This window comes from Triturus cristatus, chromosome 2_1 (genome assembly GCF_964204655.1).
Source record: "Triturus cristatus chromosome 2_1, aTriCri1.1, whole genome shotgun sequence".
In the NCBI taxonomy this organism is placed as follows: Eukaryota; Metazoa; Chordata; class Amphibia; order Caudata; family Salamandridae; genus Triturus; species Triturus cristatus.
This window is the reverse complement of record NC_140581.1, coordinates 424480791-424499215: the sequence shown is the minus strand read 5'-3', so window position 1 is coordinate 424499215 and position 18425 is coordinate 424480791. Positions and strand designations below refer to the sequence as shown.

The following is an 18425-nucleotide window of genomic DNA, read 5'->3' as shown; positions in this document are numbered from 1 at the left end:
ACTCAACGGGGTTATACGGTCGAGCTGCGGTAGTCTGGGACCGAATTGCGATCCTGGGTCTGAGGTGGTAACAAGCGGCTCCCGTAGGAAATACCCGGGCCCGAGCTGATCGCCACGATTGATAGAAAAATGTCAATAAAAAATAGTTACTAAAAATAAGTGGGACTCCAGTCTGTTTGTTTTTACTATTAGGAGCCTTCTCGAGTCTAAAAAACACCTTTTCTCTCAAAATTGAATCTACTACTTAGGAAAAAAAACTCACACACAATAGGTAATGTCGTATTGGAGAATTTATTTTTCTTAACTTTCCATTTCTTAAAAGACTGGTTTTCTAGTTACCACCCTCGATTTGTTTAAGAACTTTTACTGTAGGTTATTAAAAACAAACATAAAACAGACCTCCAAATTGAATTTATTTTGTGCTAAAAAAGAGTTGCAACCAAACGGGAAGTATTTCCCAAATACTGTTTGCTTTAAGCCTTCTGTAATGGGAGACAAAAAATAAATACTAGAATAAGGGAAAATTGTAAACTGTAACCAACATGTGCATGGTGTCCACGGTATAAAATACCTACCTGAGGAAGGGACCAGTGTGGGGTTCCGCAATCCAGCAGCTAATAATTCATGCACGCCTAATAAATGCACCATTTCGAAATTACATGGAGCTTCGTTCACGGGAGTCTGCACACTTCAGTGACCTCCCTGTGCCCATTTCACCGCAATTTCCTTTAATTTACAGCTCCCGCCTCTGCTTCTGGGTTGATTGCAGCCAGTAACCTGGGTGGATCTTCCGGTCTGGACTGGCAAACCCCATAAGCAGGAGCTCCTGTCAGTCATACACTGATAGCCTATCAGCTTTCGAGGTGTCGCTGCACTTCTCACAAGAGGTCCCCTCATGCATGTGATGCATGCAAGTGAGAGCTCTTGAGTTCTCTACCCAGCCTGCCGCCTCTCAACGCCCTGGTACATCTGCTCGCGCCGACGACCAGTGCTCACCTATCCTGGCCGGTTACTAGTTTAACCACATACATGTCCCCTCTTGGCCATAAATAGCCCTCTTTTAAACTGGCACTGCTGGTTCCTGGCAGCGAGCACGCCGAGGCTGCAGAGGTCAGCGTCTGCCACTTTCTAACATGTTTCTGCAAGCGCACCCTGGATTCCAACCTTACAAAAACGATATCTAGTCTCTTTTGATATTTTCTAGCCTTTCCAAACATAGAACCCCCATCGAATGTATTAAGAAGCGATACAATGTAACCTGGGCAGAGCCACAGAGCGCGCTGCCGGGAAAAGACGACCATTTGGAAAGTAAAAGCTGTTTACTGCCAAGCGGGGCCTCTCTGCAATTCAATAGCTTGCATCAACCCCGTTTAAGTTAGTTAATTCTTAAAAAATAAAATGCTTCTAAAAGTTCTCGAGCCGAGAAGGGCAAAAATCTGTTGCAAAAGCAGATTTCCAAAAGGTGAAAGTCACCGGGAGACAACTTGACGTCTAACTAGGGGCTTCCAGCTGATGAAGTGATGAACTCAAAATAAATTGTTAATAAATTGCGATAAAGGCTACCAGGGACATTTTTTAGCTCATGGTAAAACGTGCAACAAGACGCTGGTGAATGCTAATTTTTATTTTTGAGAGTTTTGATTAAAAATGACTTGCTTTCTTGCACATATTTTGCTGCATTTTAATTGCAGTATTCGGGTTGTGAATAGAAAAAAAATACAGTGTGTAAATATTAAGGAGATTACACTGCTCAGAAACGATATTAATAACCCAAATACAGAGCTTTGTATAGAGTCTCAACATCTAAACAACTGGAACATAACACTGGGGGCCTAGACACAAACGTTTCTTGACAGCCCTTGGCCATACCTAAGCCAGATGCTACCGCTTCCTACAGACAAGGACAGAAGCTGTTAAGGGGGGTTCCATCCACAACCGCGTAGTTAACACATTAGAGGAAATCTGGCCAGATGCTAATCTCCTACGGGGCGACTCAGACAAGCTTACGTGACACAGCAGTCTGCCTGGCGCGTGCAGCCCATTTACTATGAATGAAGGCATCGATGGCGGTCTCGAGGGAGGCGCTGTCCCTCCATCCCCTCTGCACCAGGGCCGGGCACCGGGCAAACCCCCGGTGCACCGCACGGGTGGAGGCCGGTTTTGGGCCCCTGGTGAGCCGTTTTTGTTACAGGGCCGATTTTGCAGCGGCCGTGTAACAAAATCGGCCGAAAACCGGCCCTGGCAAAGAGCTCGGCGGCCCCCCCCCCCTCCCACGGGAGGGGAGGGGGGTGCCAGCCTAGCACTTTGCCAGGGCCGGTTGTGGTTCCCAGTCCGGCCCTGCTCTGCACGGGCCACACTGGGGACGCCTTACTGGATTTTCGTTTTTGTGGGTGGCTAGTAGCTTCTCCCGGGTGAGCTGCCCACTGACACCCCCCCCCCCCCACACCCCGAGTGTTTATATTGATGTTGCATTTATTTTATTTAATCATAGAGCACCGGCAATACCACAGAGGAACAAGATATGAAAGAGAGACCTTGGACCTTCCCCCTCGATGGTCCCTTCTTGGGTGAAATGCTCCCCGCGTCGCGCTCTGCAGCCCCCCAGCTAGGTGTGCACTCTTCAAATCCCAAAAGTGTGCATACATCCCTTTATTAGACACAAGTGGTCATGTCTCTCCAGGTTTTTATTAATTACAAGTTTACACCGCGATGAGAACGAGAAGCAGCTGATATCCAGGGGAGATGTAGAATGCAGGTAACATTGTCCATCGTGCAGTCTCATGCAGGACACTCAGCATGGCCCATCGCAGGCACACCCTGGCTTCTGCATGTAGAGTTAGCTGAACTCTCAAGTGCCACTAGCACAAGTACAGCAACTCACGGCCGAGGCGCTGCTTCGATGATAATAGAGAGCGTCCTCTAAAGCAGTCCGTCCCATGCTTCTTGGAGGCAGGCCTCACAACAGCAACACCAACATATAAGAGCAAAAGAAAATGATGAATATTTTGAACACCTTTTTACGACACTGCACCTTTTAACCTATAACTGCAAAATAGAACGAATAATCTTCCGCCGATGTCAACTCACTCTTTTTCGCATCTAGATTCCTCTTGAAAATGTCACTAAACACAGGGTGCCCTTCTCTCAGAAATTAGGCGGGCGGTAATTGTTGTAAACCCCAAAGATGGTAACCCTATAAAACGTTGCGACTCATATCACCCGATATCTTTACTCAACATGGAAGTCAGAATCATGGCCAGGGCACGTGTCCTAAAAAAAAGTAGTGGGGGGGTGGGGGGGGGGGGGACTAACCTAGTTAATCAGAATGCAAGTGGCATCACGGCACGTAACATCACCGTGTGTGACATCACAGGAAGTGGCATCATCAGATCTTAAGACCTCACATATATGTTTAACAGGTCTATCATAAGTACATTAGAGCACATTTCGAGTATACAGGGAAATCCTTCACCCTCCCGATACGGTGAGACGATTCACACTTTTGAAACCTACACATAAAACAATGTTGCCTTTTGTCAGCGTAAACTTCCTCTACCCATAGTGCTTTACAAGAAAAAATATTTCAATGCCTCCTCAGGGGTAGTAAGCAATATATAAATTACTTTTATTTTGTGTAACTACAGGGAAAGACCAACGCATCTGACATTCTTACAGTGTATGCATATCTCCTTAACAGGGACTGAACAAAGTGAAAAGCTGCCTCTTAAGCATGTGTGAAGTGCTAACAAGGTGTGAGCATTTGTTTCCCCTCCGCTTCATTGGCATCTAGGTGTGAGACTGGGCTGCTGCCAGCCAGGAGACTCCAACAAAAGGAGGCCTGAAGACCCTCAGATTCGGCCCAGCAGGAGTCTGAACTAAGAAAGCCCCCTCCCGCCTGAAGGTTGTTGTGATCGAAAGCAGACAACACCGTGCAGGCGCTGCTGAATGTGTTCCGGTGTTTGCAAATTACACCGGGACGAATTCAGCCTATTTTTCAGTGGGGCCCAACTTCTTGGAAGGGTGGGCGGCGTCCACCCTGTGAAAAAAGTGGGTGGACGCCGTCCACCCGCGTGTACCCCCAACTCGTGCCCTGAACATGGCTAATATACTGGCCTCCAGACTCCAACAGATCATTACACCTTTAATACATAGGGATCAATCGGGCTTCATACCTGGGAGATCTAACAGATGTAATGTTCGTAGAACACATAACTGGCTGAACGAAATGATGGATCGTTCAGATCTGCGAGTATTTCTTGCAACTGATGCGGATAAGGTATTCGATGCAGTACATTGGCCTTTTTTTGACGGTACCCTTCTTAAATTCTGTTTTGGTCCCCGCTACAGGAGAGGGATCAAGCTATTAGATCAAGAACCATCGGCAATGGTTCGAGTTAATGGGGTATTGCCAGCAAAGGTCCCTATGGGTAGAGACACTAGGCAGGGATGCTCTCGGTCCTCTCTTTTTTTCGCTCTCACCATTGAGCCCTAGCCTGCGCTGTACGTAAGCACCCTAGGATCCAAGGCTTTAAAATTAAGGGAGATTCGGCACTGAAAAAAAGATCTCGCTTTACGCAGATGATATCCTGCTTTATCTGTTTAACTGTCTCGCCCCTCGACCTTTCACTTTTTTAGGAATATGGGAGCTACTCGGGCTACAGCATTAATTGGGATAAATCAGTCCTATTCCTCCCACAACCGGGGCTGGACATACCCCTACTCCCCCGTCGCTTCACCCTCACCACCCTTGGGTTCAATTACCTGGGTATATTTATAACACCAGAAAGGGAAAACTGTTACGCACATAATCCTGGGAGGGTGGTGCAAGCTTCTCGAGAGGACATGGCAAGTAGCAGAGGGTTGCCCCTCACATTGAGGGGAAGGGCAGCCATGTTTAAAATTATTTCATTGCCCAAACTGCTTTATGTCCTGCAAAATACCTATAAGATCCCACCTGAGACTTTCCAGCTGATCGATAGTGATATGCAAACCTTACTGTGGGATTGTAAAAACCCCAGGATTGCCCTGACAATGTTACACAGTAAACAATATAATGGTGGACTTGCAGTGCCAGACATGTAAGCCATTGGGCCATGCATCTTATTAATATCAACTACTGGATATTTGCCCCTTGGATCATTCAACTTTTGCGGTTGGAGCGTGCTCAGTGGGGAGGCGGATCTTGTCTCCACTATTTATACAGGGGGCAGGGGGGTGGGCGTCTCCTCCCAGCCACACGAGTGGCAGTAGCGACATGGGACAGGGCCAGGAGGGCTATAGGGTGGCATGGGAAACTTACTAGCGAAACACCTCTGTGGGTTGGGAGGTGGCTCCCGGAGAGGAAAAAATTACAAGGATTCGAGGCCTGGGACCTGATCGGGGAATCCAGGGTGGGAGACCTCCTTGAGGGGGTGTGGGTATCATGCGGTTTTCTCCACTCTGGCGAGATTATGGGATGAGTTCCACCCAATTCCCAAAAAATTCACATATACGGCATGCTTGGAGGGCTGAGGGGCTCCCCAGAGAGGGTATTCTGGAATATGCCACATTGGAAGGACGGCTCCTGACAGGAGAGATTGGAAGGGTGAGAGATTTCTCTAACAGATAAAACTCTCAATAATAATATGCCTGATAATCTAAGTAATTTAAGGGGAAAATGGGAAGAGGATGTGAGAACGCTTGAAGACATTGATTGGGAGGCCGCCCTGGTGCAGCCAATTAAGGCCCGAGTCCGAGTTGTTCAATTCAAGATTTTACAAAGAGTATACCATGATAGATGCCAATTGCATGCGATGGGGTGGGCACCGACCCCTTTTTGTATAAGATATGAAAGAGAAGAGGGTACCTTCTTCCATTTCGTTTGGGGCTGTTCCCTAATTCAGGATTATGTGGGGGGATATTATACGGTAACTGGGCCGTATACTTCTTTTGACCCCAAATTCCTTATACCTGGAATCCCAAACGATATTGATTTATCACATGCCGGCTGTTGCTTTGTGGGCTTAGCCTTGTAGTTGCCAAAATGAATATTGCGAGATACTGGGGAGTAAGTTAATGCCCGATTATACTTGAATGGAAACGGGGTATGGCTATGCATAGGACGGCTGAAAAAGAAAAAAAAAACACCAATGCCTCAAGGGGATGTCCTAAAAAATGTGCAGGCTCTGGGGCAGATGGGCACTACTCCCTGGAGCTGTTTGAGCATAGTAGGTGAGAAGGACCGGATAGGCCCTGGAATGAAGGAATATATTGTTACAAGCCATATTGTCGCACAAACTGGGGTGCGGAGATTTGTAAAACAAACTGGATGCAGACTGTTTGGTGTCTTGGGAGGGGATGGTGGACAAATAGTTCTTGGTTTCGACTCTTTATGCTATTGAAGGAATTGGTTTCCATTTTGGTTACATTACGTATACAATATATCTTTCTGTTTTGTTCTTGAATACAAAATAATATATTTAAAAACAAAAAGAAAGTGTCACTAAACTACCGGTCTCACACCTTTATAACCCAGATACTCATCTTAACTCTTGGTTCTGTTCACTGCAAGATCTACACTTCCTTTATAGCTCTGAGTGATGAACATTCATCACTTCCCATAGTGACAAAGTACAGTATTAGTGGTTCATAATCTCTTGACTTCCATAAAGCACACACTTAAGCTTCATATTTTCAACCCACTCTTCTGGACTTGCCGTACTAAAAACAGAAGACAGAGCCTTAATCACTTACCGTACCTGTGACGTTCACCCATTCACCAACATCTCCACTGACTATGGGTTTCCATCACATAGGCGTCCTCAAACACACACCTACAAAAATCCTGATACAGGTCTTTTTAGCAAAAAACACCTACAGAACACTCAGAACCACTTTTTCTTCTAAGACTCTGTGTCATTCTCTGGAATCTCATGTGCTTTACACCTGGATTTAGGAACACCCTACTGATCCTGCCATACTCATTCATGCTTCGTCTTTATCTTAATTCCTGAACCACATCTTAATCCTCCAACACTATACTCCTAATCCTCACAACTGTGTTTCCATGCCACAGTATACTTATCTACCAAATGCAGGTCATGAAGACTTATTCCTTCCCAAGAGCAAGGCTTGAATTTGATCGATTTGTGTTACGACCTTGAAACGCAAATCAAATCGTATAGGCCTAAATTGGCATACAGTGCTCAGAAGTACAACAAGCTGGTCACTGAGATAGCACATCTCCACCTGGAATAAAAAAAATATATGTAGAATGAAAAATTTCCTAGCTAACGTGATGAAAAGTTTCAATTCTTTTAAGAACTCAGAGGCGAGGATTATGCCTTCTATTCTTCACTTTTATTACACAGCAGCCAATCTTTAACAGACTACATTTCCCATCAAACCCTGGGGAAACTGTAGTAAAACAAATTAACCAATAAACATTGTCCATAGTCTACCAATAGGGGTCCTCCATCACACAGATAGTCTGCCCTCACTGGCCCTTCCTCCTCTTTCTTTGCTTCTCAGCAGCCGAGATAAGTGCTTTCCTCGTTGCTTATATATTGTTATGCATACTGTGATCTTAGCAATATTGTTATTACTATACGCTTTGTGCTACGTGTGTTATATTTGCTCGTTATTTGGTTATGTAACTACCTGCTTATTTGTTCGCAGCGCTTTTTCGTCGTTTGTGATACCGGGCCTCCGGTCCGTTCCCTCAGACTTTTGAAGCGTTTGTCACCACTGGTAATCCGGGCCTGCTGCCCGTGTTCTCAGGGTTTTTTCCGGTCTGTAAGGCGGCGCGGGGCCCGTGCCCACGTCCGGCTTCCGCTTTCCGTCAAGGTTTCGCGAGGGCATGTTTCGGCCCATTTCTTGAGCCACAGGAGCCGGGACTCCTATGCGGCTCGTCTGGTGACGCTTTGATCCTCTGCCCGTCAGGGGTCGCGGTGGATGTTTCTACGAAAAACTATATGTAGAATGCACACTTTATCCACAGCACTTAATATAGCATAGTATCTATGAGATGGTCATCTTTTTGAGACATATTGAAACGTGGGAGTCTACAGTGCACCACTGTTACAGGATGAGTGACCAATACCGGATTACATTAAGCAACATACTAATACCCATACATTTTTGTAAGTATTCACACCCCAAAAGCTTGCTCCATTGTCGGGGGTTAGCAGCACTTTACAGATCTCTAAACAAGTCAATAAACGTATTAAACAGGTTCCTATTCTGATTTCCCAGAGCCTTTTAGAGAAGGCAACAGGCCCAATGGAGTCTGGTTGGACCTCTGTAAAGCCAACATGGATTTCTGGGTACCAGGTATGACCAACGCATTAGACACGGCCTGTAGCAGCAAGATACTATCTTCCTGGCATACAGCCATAATAGCCCCACACATAAAACAAGGCAATCAACAAGCCCCTCGTTGCTAAGGGCTTATTTTCTTGCTGGACTCAATTGATAAAGTTGTCAGGTGCCTAGCCTTGCACATAATAATGGAAAGAACTATTAATTCAAACAATATGGCTTTAGAGAAGGACTTCGTACTTTAGAGCAATGATTAAATCTCCACATGCTCGTATGTAAATACAATGTAGCAAAGGAGGGTCTCTTACACTCAGTCTTTATGGACCTACGTAGTGCTGCTAACCGAGCGAATCGGTCAATGACCGGCTGCCTTCTCATGAGTATCGGCCTGGACCAGACTGGATGACCTTTTATGTTCACACATATGAGTTTCGGCCTCAGTCTGAATCGGTGAAGTAGGGGAGTGCACCAATTCCTCTTCACCGGACAGGAGTGGGGCGAGGAGGGGTCAGCAAGCATGTTGTATTGCCCCTATTTTTTTATTTTACATCTGTAATCTGTATTCATTCTTGATTACTCACAGCCCGGAGGTGCCCATGTGAAGTCAAACCCTATGCCAGCGCTTCTGTATGCAGATAATGTCTTAATGTTCCGAACTCCTAATGGCCTCATGGGTCTAACAGACAATGTTCTCCCCTTTATGTACAGTCTTGACCTTGAAACCAACTTTTCCAAAAGGTTTTATATGGCGTGTGACCCAAAGAATAGCAAAACTAGAATTATCAGGATTAAAGGAACAAGTAGAAGAAAAGATAATCCTTTTGTTTGCCTTGTTGTGACTTTTGACTCGGCTCCTTCCTGGTATTATTGTCGGTCCACCAGGTCCCCAAGACTCTGCCAATTAACTGGCCTCTTGATTAACTTTGCCCAGAGTGTGGGGTGCAAACCAATCTTGCATTCATTGGAAACATATAAACGTAAATGCCTGCCATTTTTTAACCTATGGGCCTGGGGGCTATGCCAGAGCTAATAAGCTCCACGTGGAAATGGATTTAGACTATGTTGAAGACAATATTAAATTAGTGCAGATGCCTTTATGGTGGTCGTTTTGATCTAAAGATGTATCTAGGCTGTGATTTGGATTTAAAAGTCCAAGGCTTCGCTATATCAAACAGGTAGCAGAGTTCAGGTCTTTATGGGATCCAACATTTGATCACTCATGGGGTGGCACATGGGTCAAATACACCTATTGACTGGGTAAGATTTGCATCAGAGAGGCCGAGAAATTCAAAATCCATTCTTATGCCTATCAAGTCCTGGAATCTTCTATGGGGCCAAACCATATTTAATTATGGTTATAACCCCTTGGAAAAGATCTTTGTGGACCAGATTTAGACCGGGAAAAATAGGTGGTCTTCTCAGCTTCCCATTGGGCCAATAGGAGTCCAGATCAGTCCTTGTTTCTCCGTGAGGCATTCTCACCACAGATCTTGCTGCACTTTGTTCGTCTGTACATTTTTACGAACCTCACGTGCTGGTTTTTAATTCCTGTACTGAGGAACTACAGTTTAAAGAAATGCAGTCCTGCACTTTGTTTTCTTGAAATGCTAATCTGTAGGATGCTTTTTAAAAGCATTTGTTAGTTTGCATAAATCAACGTTTATTTAAATAACATTTATTCTATTTATTTAATCACTTTTTGTGTTATGTCATGTATGCATTTTACGCTGCGCTCTTATGAATATTTGTTTAATACTCGAATAAAGATTAACTTAACTGATTAAATTGGCAACCAGGAGTAAACAATAGTTAATATAAAGTTGTTCACACAATTGGCTGCATGAGGATATCTCCCTCTAGCTCTGCGCGGCACTACAACGCAACCCCCAAGAGCGTCGAGGGTGCCAGCGCCGTCACCTCACATCAACTATCGATTAAGGAAGGGTCTTGGCAGCCAATGACAGACACGTCTACTAGCTGGGTGTGCCACCAAGGAGAGCGAAACAACGCGCATGCGCTTTGGAACCCTCTCCTTTGCTTACGTCCAAGTGAACCGCTTGCATCCAGAGTCCAGATCTGTGACGCGCATCCAAGTGAGTTCAAGGGACGTCAGCAGTGAGCAGTGAAAACAAAACCATCGGCTGAAGTGACTCGGAAAACAATTGTGTTTGATTTGCAATTCTGGGCAAAAAAAAAAACAACCAAACATGCTGAGGTAGTTCTGTCTAGCACTTCAGCTCGCATTGCTGCAGCTGGGGCTGGCCAGCTCAGGGCACTTCGCTGGCTGCGCAAGACGTTTAGTCATGCACCTTAAGGGGGCGACCCTGAATACAAAGAAAAAACAAAGGGTAACTAAGCTGTGCCTCTTCGTGAAATTTGGTGTTACAAATGGTTAGTGTTCTCCAACTTGAGTTCACAGTGGGGAAAAAGCACAGCGTTCATGTTTTCGCACTTTTCCAACTTCAGCTCTTGGCAGCCGGCAGATGCTAGAGGGAATTAGTTCAAAGTAACACAAAGGGACCAGTCAACCACACAGAGTCCCTGACTGCTACCAAGTGCCATCCTTTAATCCAACAAAAGGCCCAAGTAACGCAAAAACTCACCACCCCCTCCATTCTGGCAGCCGGATGGAACAGACCGACACACATCAGCATGCCATCGCGACATGACCGACTGAAGATCCGACTTCTACAGCTGAGTAGTGAAACAGAGACAGCACTCAACTCAAGGAATGCGCAATAACAGAAATAAACCAACCCTTCAGCTGTCACCTCAACCAGTGACAGCAAAAACTCCCTTGATTCCACACACGAGGAACTGGGGCTTAAAATCCAGCCTACTAAAATTAAAGTCGGGGCTCTAGTGACGTATAGAACCTAAACTTCTTGCAACTGGCCATGTGCAACTGGTGTGCCATGTATGTATTCAGACCGCAGGCCTGTGCTGCCAATAACAAGCCATGTGTGACCCCTCAGAGAACTCACTAAGCCAACTTCCTAGGCTACGAGCCTTTCCCCAAGCCCCGCCAGGAGGTGGTGCGTGGCATTGAAGGAAAGAATCGGACGTTCCGGGCAGCAATAGCATTTATTTGACTGAGAACGTACACATGAGGAAGCGTCCGAGACCACACTCCCTTTGTCCACACGCAACAGCGTGCTACAAGGAAACAGAAGATAGCGTCACGTGACCAGAAACAAGTGTTTACCTTTTCGGCGCCCCAAAATCGAGGAAAGCAGTTTAGTTTACAGACATAATCTTACAATGCAGTAGCATTAAGCTTAAGGATTCAACATATACATTGCTAAACAAATTAGGTACCAACAGGTCACTTACATTTGCACATGTGAAAAAGTAAATGACAGTTGTGGCACGCACAAGCCGTAAGCCATAAATAACCATTACACATTATAAAACACATCTAAACGTTTTCATCTCATTGCATGTTTAAACATTCAAATGTATACATTAAAATTAAGCAAATTAAAATATGTAATGCACTCGACTAATCTCGTATAGGAAAGCTGCAAGCGTAAAGGGGAGAAAACGTCAATGCCGTGCTCGGGCAGCCCTGTCGAGGGGCAGAACACTGCTAGAGGGCGACTGCCCGTCTGCATCCCTCTGTGCCCCTGCTGCGGTCTCGAGGTGAGGTGCGCCACACACACCTCTGCGGCCAGCAGCGCCGTGTGATGGCACGAGGGCCGGCAGGGAGCGGGGACAGGCAAGAGGCCCTCGGAGGAGAGCGCGGGGCATCAACGTGAAGCCGCGGGCGCTGCGGTGCGGCCTGCGCCGGCGTCAGCAGTGCGGCGCTGGGTGCCCACGGCAGAACCGCAGTGGAGACCACCAGAGGGGCTGCAGCGCCAGGCTGTAACTGGAGCCCACCCCAGAACAACGGACCCCCATCCCATCCCTGCTTCATGTTCAAATCAGCCGTGCGCCAAAGGTCTGTGTAAAGAGCCAGTATCGACACCTCTCTGTAGTACTGGTTTAAATACCACCCGCGGAGAAGTGATCAGTGCTGACAGCTGCACCTCCTCCGAGCGGACCGGGGCGTACAGAGCACCCTCACCAGAGACGCTACACAGAGGGGTATCTGCGTTATACAGGGGGGAATTTGCGCTATACGGGGGGAATTTGCGCTATACAGGGGGTATCTACGGTACACAGTGAGGGTACACGCTATCCAGGGGGGGGGGTATCCACGCTATCCAGGGGGGGGGGGGTATCCACGCTATCCAGGGGGGGGGGGTATCCACGCTATCCAGGGGGGGGTGTATATACGCTATCCAGGGGGGGGGGTGTATCTACGCTATCCAGGGGGGGGGTGTATCTACGCTATCCGGGGGGGGGGGTGTATCTACGCTATCCAGGGGGGGGGTGTATCTATGCTATTCAGGGGGGGGGTATCTACGCTATTCAGGGGGGGGGTATCTACGCTATCCAGGGGGGGGGTATCTACGCTATCCAGGGGGGGGGGGGGGTATCTACGCTATCCAGGGGGGGTATCTACGCTATCCAGGGGGGGGGTATCTACGCTATCCAGGGGGGGGGTATATACGCTATCCAGGGGGGGGGGGTATCTACGCTATCCAGGGGGGGGGGGGTATCTACGCTATCCAGGGGGGGGGGTATCTACGCTATCCAGGGGGGGGGGGGTATCTACGCTATCCAGGGGGGGGGGGTATCTACGCTATCCAGGGGGGGGGGTATCTACGCTATCCGGGGGGGGGGGGGTATCTACGCTATCCAGGGGGGGGGTATCTACGCTATCCAGGGGGGGGGGTATCTACGCTATCCGGGGGGGGGGGGGTATCTACGCTATCCAGGACGGGTATCTACGCTATCCAGGGGGGGTATCTACGCTATCCAGGGGGGGGGGGGGGGGTATCTACACTATCCAGGGGGGGGTATCTACACTATCCAGGGGGGGGTATCTACGCTATCCAGGGGGGGTATCTACGCTATCCAGGGGGGGGGGGTATCTACGCTATCCAGGGGGGGGGGTATCTACGCTATCCAGGGGGGGTATCTACGCTATCCAGGGGGGGGGGGGGGGGTATCTACGCTATCCAGGGCGGGGGGGGGGGGGGGGGTATCTACGCTATCCAGGGGGGGGGGGGGTATCTACGCTATCCAGGACGGGTATCTACGCTATCCAGGACGGGTATCTACGCTATCCAGGGGGGGGGGTATCTACACTATACAGGGGGGGGGGGGGGTATCTGCGGCCTTCGCACAGCAGCGGGGACTTGCATTTAATTGGCAGTTTTGTGGTCTACTGTCACTCAAGCATCGTTGTAACGTCAAAAACCTCGAATTTCAACTGACATTGGCTAGTGTTTGATAAACAAGACGACGTACCATTAAATCAGAGGAAACGGGATTTGTGTTGAAAAGTTTACTCCGTGTCCATCACTGTGTCGTTGGGGTTCGCGTTATACACGCCTTCACTATTTTAAGTTTCACGAGTTCTATGCACTTCTCTTTTGCACCAACACTTGTGTTATCAAAGGGAGACCTACGGTCGAGAAAGGGAACACACGACCAAGCCGAGCTCCCCGGTGATGGGGAAGTAAACGAAAGAAGACAATGTCCGCGCCCCACACACTTGCTGCGTCCTCATAGGCGCACACTACAGCGCCGCTTTCCAGCTCGGCCTGGTGTGTGAGGACAGTTAGAGCCTGTTGGTGAAAGTGTGACAAGCGGTGCCTCCAAGCAGAGCGCCCCTGCCCGGGATACTGTGAACAAAGGAGTCTATGTACACACAGGACCGGAGCCCCTTCAGTGCCAGCGGGGTCCCCTTAGCCCGCACACTGAAGCCCCGAGAGGAGCAACTCCCGGGCAGGGAGGCGGAGTATCACCCAGACATGAAACCCAGACAAGAAACCCAAGTGCCAGGCGGGTGACATGGATGCGGCCAGCCTTACCTCTGGTTTCCGGCTGCAGGGAGGCGGTGCAGTCCCTTCATCTGTTGGGCTTCTCTGCCCCAGCAAGTAATCCGTGCCCCTCCCTGCACTGGGGGCCCAGGCGGCCGGCTGCCTCCGAGGCGATCTCAAGTTACTGGAGGCTTCAGCTCCGTTAATCCAGGCCCGGGAAATCCACTTTATTTGTGCTCCAAACAAAACCCGGTTCCCAACAAAGTTGTCATTCAGAAGCGCCCACCAGAAAGTTACGCGTCTCAGCTGAATGCCACTTCCAGGTCCGAGAAACTCCCCCGAAGCAAGCTAAGCGTGACTAACAACAACTACTCAGACGAGTGTTAAAAGACATTAAAAGGGCAGCGCGGGCCGGAAACCGGGGCTGAGCAACAGCGGCGCTGGGCGAGCTCGGCCCACTCCAAAACGGCCAACCCAGAGGCCGACGGCAAGCAGCGCCCAGACCGGCAACAGCGCCTTCCCCAGCGGCGGCGGCGATGCTCCTCCACTGCCGCAGGCCCGGCCCAGCCTCACCGGAGCCCGACCCCGCCCCAGGGAGCTCCGTGTGCCCGTGACCCCGCCGCGCCCAGTGCCCGCCCGCCGCCCTCTGTTGCCGCTGCCGCCGCCTGGCTGCGCTCCTTCTCGTCCGGCGGAGGCGGGGACTGGAGGCCTCGGCTGCTGCTTCCTCCTCCTCCTCTCGTCCTGGCCGGGCCGCGCTCCCCCTCCTCCCTCTGGACGGGGCTCCGGCTCCCCACACTTCCGTTTCAGGCCCGAGGCCGGCGGCGGCTCTGCTGGTCCCGGACACACAACAAGCACCCACCGATCACTTCACACACACGGCAGGCTCGGCTCCCGCCTCTCGGGCGCAGGCGGCAGTGCGCCCGCCCTCGCCAGCGCCAGCAGACCCGCGGGCTCCGTCGGTAGCGCACCCGGAGACAAGTTCCTCACACGGTGCACAGCCAGTGCCTCCGCTCACACGCAGACACTTCCCCATACACCGTGTCTCCGGTGACGGTCACTGCGTCTGCTCTCTCACAGTGTTTCGCTGTCCCACGGAGGCGCTGTGTCTCTGATCACGGGCTGTGCCTTCCTTATGCAGGCAGCGCATCTCTGTTTGGAGTGCACCGCGGTCTACAGTGTGTGTGTTCGCACCCACTGTATCTGCTGACATCACATACAAGAGTCGGTGCACCGTGGCCAAATAACTTGAAGCTACATGTGTTATTAGCCACCTCTTTTATCAACAGCAGCGCCGCCCATCGATTTTTTGCTGCCTTAGGTAAAAATGCCCAGGTACAAGCTGTCACACCTCCCTCTTTCAAGCACACACCCACACACTACGCACACGCGAGCAGCTCAGCATGTCGCTCGACACATAACATTTGCGCCGTAAACTAAGATCAGTTTTAAATAATACACTTTGCAATGTGCATGTGGACGTCATCGCTCTTTACAAGTAAACATATCTCGCAGTCACCCAACGCCCCTGGGTGTACCTCTCAAGTAGTCTTTAAACAAATCAGTGGATGGAGAGCTTGATTTACAAGGGGTTCCCTCCTAATGTTTCCATCAATTTTAATTCAGACTCTATTTCCGGGATATATAAAACACACGTGTGACGTATTATATGACATTTGGGATCATGTTATGTTTTTATTGGTGCTTTGCACCAACCCCTTAAGAGTTTGGGTATCATACCGAAGCAACACGTACGTCCTTTAAATAGTATCACACGTGCAAGTGGAAAGCATTTTTAGATGCGGTTTCTTTTATACGCGTCACATATTTGCGGGCAGTCCAGGCCAATCAGCCATGAGCTGACCTCGGCTGACGGACTCCTGCGCTGAAGCCCTGCGCCAGGTATTGTTTAGCCTCGAGTGTTGCTTTTGGGCTCGAGCGCTTCTGGACCCCCACAGTCCAGACAACTGTTGGTCCTTTGCTAAAATGACTCCACACCAGCCCCACCGGCATAGCCCCGCCGCAGAGACTCCTGGCGCGAGGCCGTGCAGCCCCTGTGTGACTGTTCTGGATGTTCTTTGCTTCACCCGGTCCCTTCAGACTGCTGTTTAACTCCACGTGCAGGGTGCGTTTGTGCAATAACAAAAGGAAACGCGGCAGAGGGCTGCATTGCTGCCGCAAGTCAGCATTACTGTCCGTAAAAGGATAGCGGTAGAGCGGGATCTGAAGAGCTACTTGCAACGGAAAAGATGCTCCCTCTGGGCGCAGTGATACAGTGCGCGTCGTGTGCACAGACAGAAGCTGTCAGCGAAGACTCCCAGGCAGTGTATGGGGTCCTGTGTGCATGTGAGAAAAGACACTGGCGGTGTGTGTGTCACTTGTCTCTTGCGTGTGCTGCAGTTTTTCTTTGAGTGCCTCACAAGAATAGTGCCCGGAGGGTGACAGTGCAAATGATGATGCAACTAGGAGGGCTCCTGAAGCCTGACTGGATGTCCAATCCTCCTTATGAGCATGCTAAAAGGGGAACGAGCAAGGACTCCTAGCATGGATGCCCAGCATGCGTCTGTCCCATCTGATGTCACCTCTAGTGCAACATGGCCAGTGTAGCGTCTTCCCCAGCCCTGGAGCATGCAAATGAAACGGGCCACTCGGGAGCTGCAGTCAAATACTTCTTTATTCCGCAGCATACACTCTCACACTGTGCATTATCTCATGCTTAATATTAACCGTGCCCTAACACCTCCCCACATATGACGCAGTTCCTGTTCAGAGTCCGCCAGAATCACGAGGGTCCTAGAGGGCATAACATCAATATGCTACAGCCAGCTTCAACGGCCTGGTCGCGGCAAATCTATCTCTGCTCAAAGGCCACCAGCGCAGCTCTGCTAATACACAGGGCCTCATTTACAGGTCAGCTGTAACTCGCCAATACCACCACCGCATGATCGCTCCATTCCAGGTCTGCGGTAACACCCCTTATTTAAGCTTTAATGCCCATGACCGTGAAACAATTAGTGCTAATCATATTTAGCACTAGCTCTTCACATTTATGCACAGATCAGTTACCGCTAACAGTTTGTGGAGCAAAATGACACAGCTTTTCTATGATGTAATGCAGCATTACTGCATTTCAGTAATACATAAATACGATCACCGCACATTTATTACAACTTCTGGGCACTCCAAATGAGGCCCACAGCACGTTTATGTTCTACAAAGTCTTTTCACACATAGTTGGTCTTGACTCCGACACCAGGAATGTATTGCTGCCTCACACAATCAATTCTCTCTCTCTCTCTCTCTCTCTCTCTCTCTCTCTCTCTCTCTCTCTCTCTTTCTCTCTTCTATCTCACTGCCTTGATGGCAATTTCATTTGACCACTTGCAAATGGTTTCTATTGGAATCAGATGTGCATGCATGGCTTTTATTGCACATAATGAACTGCTACAGAGGATTTTAGTTAATTTTCGATTGCATTATTATTTTGGTGTGCAATGATGTCTTTTGGTTTTTCTCAGTATGTAACCATTAAAATTTCAGTTTGTGCTGAACACATTGTTGCCGAGTTGAATGGGTGGTGGTTGGAATGCGGGTGATGTCATGGTCAAGGATTAGTATGGTATTGGACAGTTGGGGATTTGTAGCTGGCAGATGTTTTATGTCTTAATGATTTTATACTATTATTACGCTTTATGTTGTGATCTACTCAGGACAGCTACCTTTTTGAGAGGCAATAAGGATCACAATAACAGAGTCCAATACCCCCTTACAGTAAAACCTCTGGCACCATGTGTGATGGTAGCCAATTAGAACAACCCCTGCCAAAGCCAAAAGGTCTCGCCTATTCAAGAGGAATTGGTTTGCCAAAGTGTTTTAGCCATGTTGTACACCAGTGTGGCTGCTGTTCAGCATGGTTAAACGGTAGTGGCGAAGATGAGTCACGTGGGGTGTTGTAGAGTGGAATGGCAAAGAGTGGAGAATAGTGTTATAGAGTGGACTGGAAGAGAATGTCGTGTATTGGAGTGACATAGTGTGGAGTCATATAGAGTGGCATGCACTTGAGTGGCATAGAGTGGACTGGTGTAGAATGTATTGGTGTAGACTGGCATACAGTGCAGTGGCATTGAATTCAGCATACAATGAAGCATCGTAGAATTTAGTGGCATAGATTAGAGTAGTGCATACTAAAGTGGAACGGTGCAGAGTGGAGCAGCGCAGAGTGGAGGGGCGCAGATTGCAGTGGTGTAGAGGCATAGA

At 48.9% G+C, this 18425-nt stretch overlaps 1 protein-coding gene across 2 annotated transcripts in view; it reads right to left on the bottom strand.

Moving 5' to 3' along the window:
- ERBIN (erbb2 interacting protein) overlaps positions 1–15384 on the bottom strand; it is a 710320-nt gene extending 694936 nt beyond the window's left edge. For both annotated transcript variants that reach the window (XM_085631853.1, XM_085631862.1), the window contains exon 1: positions 14223–15384. The gene's annotated coding sequence lies outside the window, so the exon portion shown is untranslated. The remainder of the gene's footprint in view (positions 1–14222) is intronic.
- Between the last annotated feature and the right edge of the window lie 3041 nt (positions 15385–18425).